Here is a 7,458-nt window from a genome sequence, read left to right as displayed (position 1 = left end):
ATCACTGGCAATGTGTAATGATTAATATTTTAAAAGAAATGCATTTAAAAAAATAATGTGAAATAGAAAAATACATTCTCCCATTCATGGCTTCAGAAACTAAGTCTCGTTTTAATGTGTATAGAGTTGCAGGGCAACCAAGCATACCCGCAGTTACCCAGTATGTTAGTATGTACAAATACAACTAATATAGTGACAGTATTATGTAAATAATTACAAAGGGCATATATCACAAAAAAACACGTCATATTCCCAAAGTGTGGGAATTATAAGCTAAACATTTCTTTCAACGGCCACTACACACTTTTACCAGGTTAATTCGATACTATATCGGAGCTAGTCCACGCCTTTTTTTTGTATTTATTTTTTAGCAAATGGCGTGTGTGCCGTTTCCTTGGAGTCAACAGAACTTGGTAGGACACCAAGTTCATCATATATATATAATTTGTTGTCTTTATAAAGGCAATGACGTCATATGACAATTAGAAGAAATGTAATAATATAAACAAATCTAGTAATATCATCATTGTGACTAAATTTCATGAATATTTTGAGCCCCGACGGGAGTGTAATTTTTTGTTTGACCCCCCTAGTCTCAGTTCATGGTCATAAGCGCATACAAGAGCATCTTTTCCACATTTGCAAACAATGGTCGTGTGGCAGCCTTTCACAAGGGTCAAACGGCAAATAACCTTATCCGTAATAACAAAATAATAACAGCCTCGTGGTATACACTCTAATATGGTTAGAGGTGGGAGCTGTGTATGAATTATGATTAACCCCAACGAAACCCAGCCAACGTGTCAGACCCAGAAATGTGACTATCATCACACCGGGCACATTAAAAGCAAACATATTAGTATTAGTTGTATATGCGCATCAAATGAGATGGCAGCTGTACTACTAATCGAAATATTCAGGGTCTGAATCCCTCCTCTGTTCTGTAACGGCAGCTGTGGATACAACATATAAAGCTCAGCTCAGTTCAGCGATGTAATGGCATTTCGTGTTGCGTTATATCATTAGCTAGCCGTCTGACTAGGTAATCTTGCTGATGATGCAAACACTCGACGGAAAATAAATATTTCATCTCAGAGGGCGGGGGGGGGGGTAAAACATTGCACTTCGTAAGGTAGGGGACCTTTTCGATACAAAATCTCCTGCTATCGTTATTAGTAATCACAGCATGAATATAATACAATGTGATCAAAATCTGTTCAATTATTACATGAAGTGGTGGTTCTACTATAGGAAATGTGTCACATGTTGTTTTCGTAATAAAAACTACTGCTCAACAAACATTTTCTCTAATCGTATCCGACAGCAGTTCAGCCTACAGACACAATCAATCAATCAACAAAATAATCAATCATCATTTTACTGATCCAAAACGTTTGTAAACAGTACATAAGCCCATAGCCACCATCCATACAATACTACCACAACAACACACAGTAGAGCAATACCACAATAGTATACAAGGTCACGTCAATGATAGAAAGGTGTGCGGACTTCGGGGCATACAGGCGACGATACACTGTGATGTATCGTACGTCCGCATTCAGTCTGGGATGACGACATATGTCCGTGGAATGTCCGAAAATGATGAGCAGTTCTATAACAAGAGATTATCGACAAACAGGATTGATTAGAATCGAGGTTATCAGTAACTACTAGTCGGAAATGATAAATGACCTGTAGACTCGATTGTTTTACGCGAAACTAGTAGGAATTGGTTTGATTGACACGTGTCTATCTATGTCATTATGGTGGATGGAGTTATCAGTTGGACGATGTCCATGTGGAAACAGTCCAGAATAAACGTTTATTGAAAGCAAAGTTCAGTGGGTATTGCGTCAGCAAAAGTAGCTTAGGTACTTATCAGTTTTTACATTAAAAAAAGCCTCGATCTCAATTAAAAGCGGCGATTCGTGCAACATACATGCCGAAACATGCAAATAATAGACTGTAAATAAATATAATAATAGTAGTAATTCATATTTAGTGTAAGTTCACAATCCAAAATATTTTAGTTTAACGTAAACAAGCAAAGCGAAATACCCGATACATAGAAATCTGAATAGCATAATATATTTTTTGTCTGTATCAATTTATCTTATATTTTGGACACTTATATACAGAGATTACTCATATATCAGATCCGGATTATTATATGAAAAAATGATATAAATTTGAGTTTGAGTGCTGAAAAAAAAAATTGTTATGTAACTTCTTAGAAATAGAAGAAGAATTTCACTTTACTTGCTTGTCCTCTATAGATTTGCCAGTTTGACCATACATCCACCTGTACTGTGAATTTTATGACGAGATGAATGTTTCATAAATTTCAAATTCCGGTTGACAACAACTACACCAGTCACAGCGTAGAATTTAAGGAATTCATGGAATCGGAGGTTATGTTTTTACCAACATAAGTTTTTTTCAATTGTCTGAATAAAGGTTATGGATGAATTGTCATAACATTTGAGAAGGTTGCGCAAGAACCAATCAAAGTAATTTGAAGCGTATGTGAATATGATAAACATAACAACGCAAAATAATACAATGCGTAAGTTAGGTAATTGAAATATGTGGCAGAGGTTTGCATCTCGGAGTGCCTTCTAGTTTATTTATATATTTTATTCATGTTTGAGATGGGCCTATGGCTTTTACGAAAAACTAAAGAATTATTACATACAATTGTTCAAACAATATTACACCATCCCCAACACATAAATATTCTAGATAATACATAAGAGACATACACGATTACGTAGTGCCACGTGTCCATGTCTACCAGTGTTAATCTTGAGTATGTGATTTGAACAACGGAAATAAAATGCGTTTATAGGGATGAACATTCTTACTGGTTCTAGGAAGGATTAAAGTGTGAACGTTGTTGATTTTGGCTGACCACCCCTGAAAACAGTCTCTCACACTCTGAAAAATATTCTAAGAAACATGCTTGCACTCACACAACAACCTTATATTTAAAAAAAGATATACCTAGTGGCCCGCGTTTATGAGCATACTTTAGGATAACAGCCACTCTGCATAACACGACGTTTTTGGCCAATAAAAATAAAGATTTATAGCAGAATGACACAAATACACGCTCCCACGCTCACCATTAACATCTCTTCATTTGCACAACCACTAACACCAAGTAAAAACGACAATAATCTAATTGTATTCCCCAAATCCCTTCACAGTATGTTCAACCACAAATCACACTGCCATACCATAGCATGGGAGCTATGATCAAATGGTTAAAAACGGTTATTTACAGGTAATTCTCATTATTTGTATCTGAAATAACGCCTGGTTTTCGTTTTCAGCAACCAGGATAAAACTCAAGATAATTATAATATGTTACCTGTACCTGCATCATAAACTCGCTCTAGAGAACCATGTTACGAAATGCAGCGACATTAGTTTTATCTAAATTACTTGTCCAGGAAACATTTAATATGTTTAATTTCCGATGTGTCCAAATTGGAAATTTGAAGAATTTCCACGTCATCAGCATACTCGTAAAAGTTTAACCCTCACCATGTATTTAACGATCCTGATTCAGACAAAACGTCCAACAATATAGTGTTTTTTTGTAAGACTAAATAACAAACAAACTTTTAACAAGAATGAAATTTTAAAGAATGTTTTGGAAAACTTAATTAAAATCAATTTCAAATATAACTTCGATTAACACTTTTCTTAATTAACACGTATAATACTATACCGCGTAAAAAATAAAGTTTCGCAAGTATTTCTGAATACAAATGTTCATATACACAATCATTATAAATATTAAGTAGTGGGTTAAAACTCTAGCCACTTTGTTAAGAACAAGACAGATGCAAATCATGTCCACGGTGAACCGAGGATTACTAGTATATTATCAATATGCACCAATTTGTAATTGTCGAGTTGGATGATATAGTACGTAGTATAAGTATTTAATTTAAGTATCGGTATCCAATGGCAACATATTAATGAAAAACACGAAAATACTAAATCCTTTGATTTCATAATAAATTTAGTATTCCAATGATATATGCAGATAAACTTGGAATGAACTTAGATTACACTGATCCGTGCCTTGAATGTGTTCTGTTCGTTTTTTTAACAGACTGTATAGACAGCAAAATATTTGATGCGAATGCCTCGCAGACATCCGCATTATTACTAGATTTATTCAAAAAAATTTACTCGTATCATTCTAGTATTGGTATATTTAAACTCTGGGAGAAATACCTAAATAACAAAAATTAAAACGTTTCAAACAATTAATATTCATTCGTTAATTGTATTCGGTCGTACAATAAATTATTTGAAATTGCAACGTGTCACATTGTCAGTATGGTTTCAAATAATGAGTTCAATTGTAGTCTTCGTTTCAGCACATACGTTACAATGTTATAATATGTGTAAGCATATTTCAAGTTGGAAAAACAAAAAAGTTTTTCCAATAAATGCAATCATGTTCTGTATAATTCCTATTCCATTTTTTGTTTGTAAAAAGTATATTTTTGTTACATTCATAATTCATTCCATACCGTGAATTGTGCATAGCAAGGAAACTGCGATGGTCCCTATCCCTGAAACACATTGGAACTCAATAGATCACTCTTTTGTACAAACACGTCATCAAATCTGCCATTTTGTTTAGGTTCGTTCGCAGCCAGTCGTGAGATAAACACCCAAAAATCTTGGAAATAGTGCTTAGCGCAGTTTTATGCACGAGTAGTGACCACTCGCGCAACGAACTAACTTCGAAAGTTGGTACTCGGAAAGAATATTAAGCGCACGGTACTCGAGATTTTCTCTCTACTAAGTTTAAATGTCACCAAGCACCAGGTTTCGTGTCAGCTATAAATGATGGAGTTGAGCAATGCACCTCGGGAAACCCTAGAATGTTCGCTGAAACCTGACGTCAAGTCATATATTGTTTTATTTAATTAATATTTCACTGTACCCGTGATTTGCTTCACTACGAGATGTGCAGCAATACAAAAGTCTCGTGAAATATGTTAAATAAGATAATTAAATCTTTACCTCTATCTTTTCTAATATATATATATATATTATTTTCTTTCATGACAATTATAACTTTAGACTGGGCATATTTATCACTGTTTTTCTGCTGACAAAACGAAATTAAAACGGTTGTCCCTTTTCATGTTTTTAAAAAATAAGGGCTGTCACCTATGGCCTCCACAAACCAAAAACTACAGTGCCCGGGTAATATACTACAGCATCATTCCTACGGTAATCAACAAGTGTGGCACGATTTCTATTGCAGTCACGTGACAATGTAGAACGTCAGCTTTTCGAACACAGGATTAATAAATCAACCTAAAATGACTTACAATGCGTGCCTTTATGTGTGTTTTTATAAATTATATTTGTTATTGAAAATGTTAATACTATGCACGATGTCACATATGTACATAGTACGTGCGGCCCTTATTATATTTCGACAGACTGTAGCTCTGCCACAGCTCACGACACGTCACAAATACGTGGCTGATCGAACATATTTTCTCCCAAATCTATCATAATACGCAGTTCTATCTTGACGACGAAACCCATATGAGGTTAACGGAATTGTCGTATCACGAGACTGTGAATGTGTAACACGCCCATTATGATGACGTAATTATTCGGTGTATATTGTTGTTGTTGAATTATCCAACTGTTACTAATAGCATTGAAATGAACAGTATTTAATACATTGTGACATAAATTATGAATAGTTAACTGAAACGCCATCTAATATACCCAATTAATCATATGCAGTTTCTCCCAAATCTATCATAATACGCAGTTCTATCTTGACGACGAAACCCATATGAGGTTAACGGAATTGTCGTATCACGAGACTGTGAATGTGTAACACGCCCATTATGATGACGTAATTATTCGGTGTATATTGTTGTTGTTGAATTATCCAACTGTTACTAATAGCATTGAAATGAACAGTATTTAATACATTGTGACATAAATTATGAATAGTTAACTGAAACGCCATCTAATATACCCAATTAATCATATGCAGCTTCTTATCAGTAACACAATAAATGGATATCTTGCTACCAATCAGTCACTCTCTAGTGGATTTTCTAGAGATTTGAAAACAAATGAAATTTATAATTTTAAAAAGACACCGTGATAAGCAACAAATCCGTTTGTATGTTACCATACGTAGAACGGGTTAAAATGCGAACAATATGCAACAACCACCGGAAGCAAATACAAGTTGCCGCGTATACCTGATTTACTCGCAATACAGTGGTCATGTGCGTGAGAGTTCCATCCACTGAACCACGAAATAAGTTAATAGAAACATATAAAGAGAATAATTTATTCCGATTGTTGGAGATATTTTGCTAACCTCGGTCACATACAAATGGGTAATTGCGAGGAAAACACTGATTAAATAACCGTAGTGGAAATGCTCTGTATTCTGAAATATACAATAAGAAAATAATTTGATTATGTTTAGTGATAATACAAATGAATGTGGAACAACTGCGATGGCGTTATAGCTTGAATGGATCAGAATTTCATAAATAAAATGTATGTATTTGTTTTTTAATCATAGCCACTGGAACCATATGGACAAGTTATTCTATATTATTATTATTAGACTAATAATAATTACAATGTAGTACTATAGAATTTCAGTACAAAAAACAAATTTGATATCAACAACCCGTACCGTGACGGAGATCTACCACATACCCACGTGGCAAATATAGACTGATGGGTAATAGTGTTCAAACGGCATCGAACAAATAGGTGAGATTTCAGACTTATTGCTGAGAGGGACGAAACCATGGGTACCACGCGTTTAATAATTCCCGGTTACAAAGAATTATATAAATTAGCCGAATAAAAAAGCGTCAGTAGGTCAGTTACAATTCGCAGAATTTTGAATTGAAAACAATGAAAAAAACCTGCCACAGTTATTTTAAATTTTAATATTCCTTATAGATTAAATTTAATTATATTGTGACGATACACTCGTCATTCAATTATCAACAGTGTAATACAATTATGAAAAACAGACACGAAATAATACACGTTCAGACACGAAAAAAATACTTTCTGTTAGTTTCATGAAAAAATATCGATCGCGTTTTAAGATAAAGAAAAATATGGAAGACAATATTTATTTCGTAAATTGACTCACCTTACGTTTCTGATATACTGTCATGCGTCAGATATACCATGCATATGTATTAATTAATGTAATCAACAACCAATTTCGAACAACACGCAATACGTTCAATGTACTGAAATCCATTTTTATAATTGCAGTTATTTCCTGCAGCCAGTTCTATCTTTAATATCAATCATCTTATGCGGCGGTAGATGTAATATCACATTTCGTTGCTCACTCGCTTTACAATAATAATTAAATGTACAAAACGTTGTAAATAGGTTCCAGTGTGC

Source organism: Saccoglossus kowalevskii, chromosome 8 (genome assembly GCF_978046115.1).
Source record: "Saccoglossus kowalevskii chromosome 8, keSacKowa6.1, whole genome shotgun sequence".
NCBI classification, from domain to species: Eukaryota; Metazoa; Hemichordata; class Enteropneusta; family Harrimaniidae; genus Saccoglossus; species Saccoglossus kowalevskii.
The sequence above is the reverse complement of the archived record's forward strand: the minus strand, read 5'-3'. Positions refer to the sequence as shown.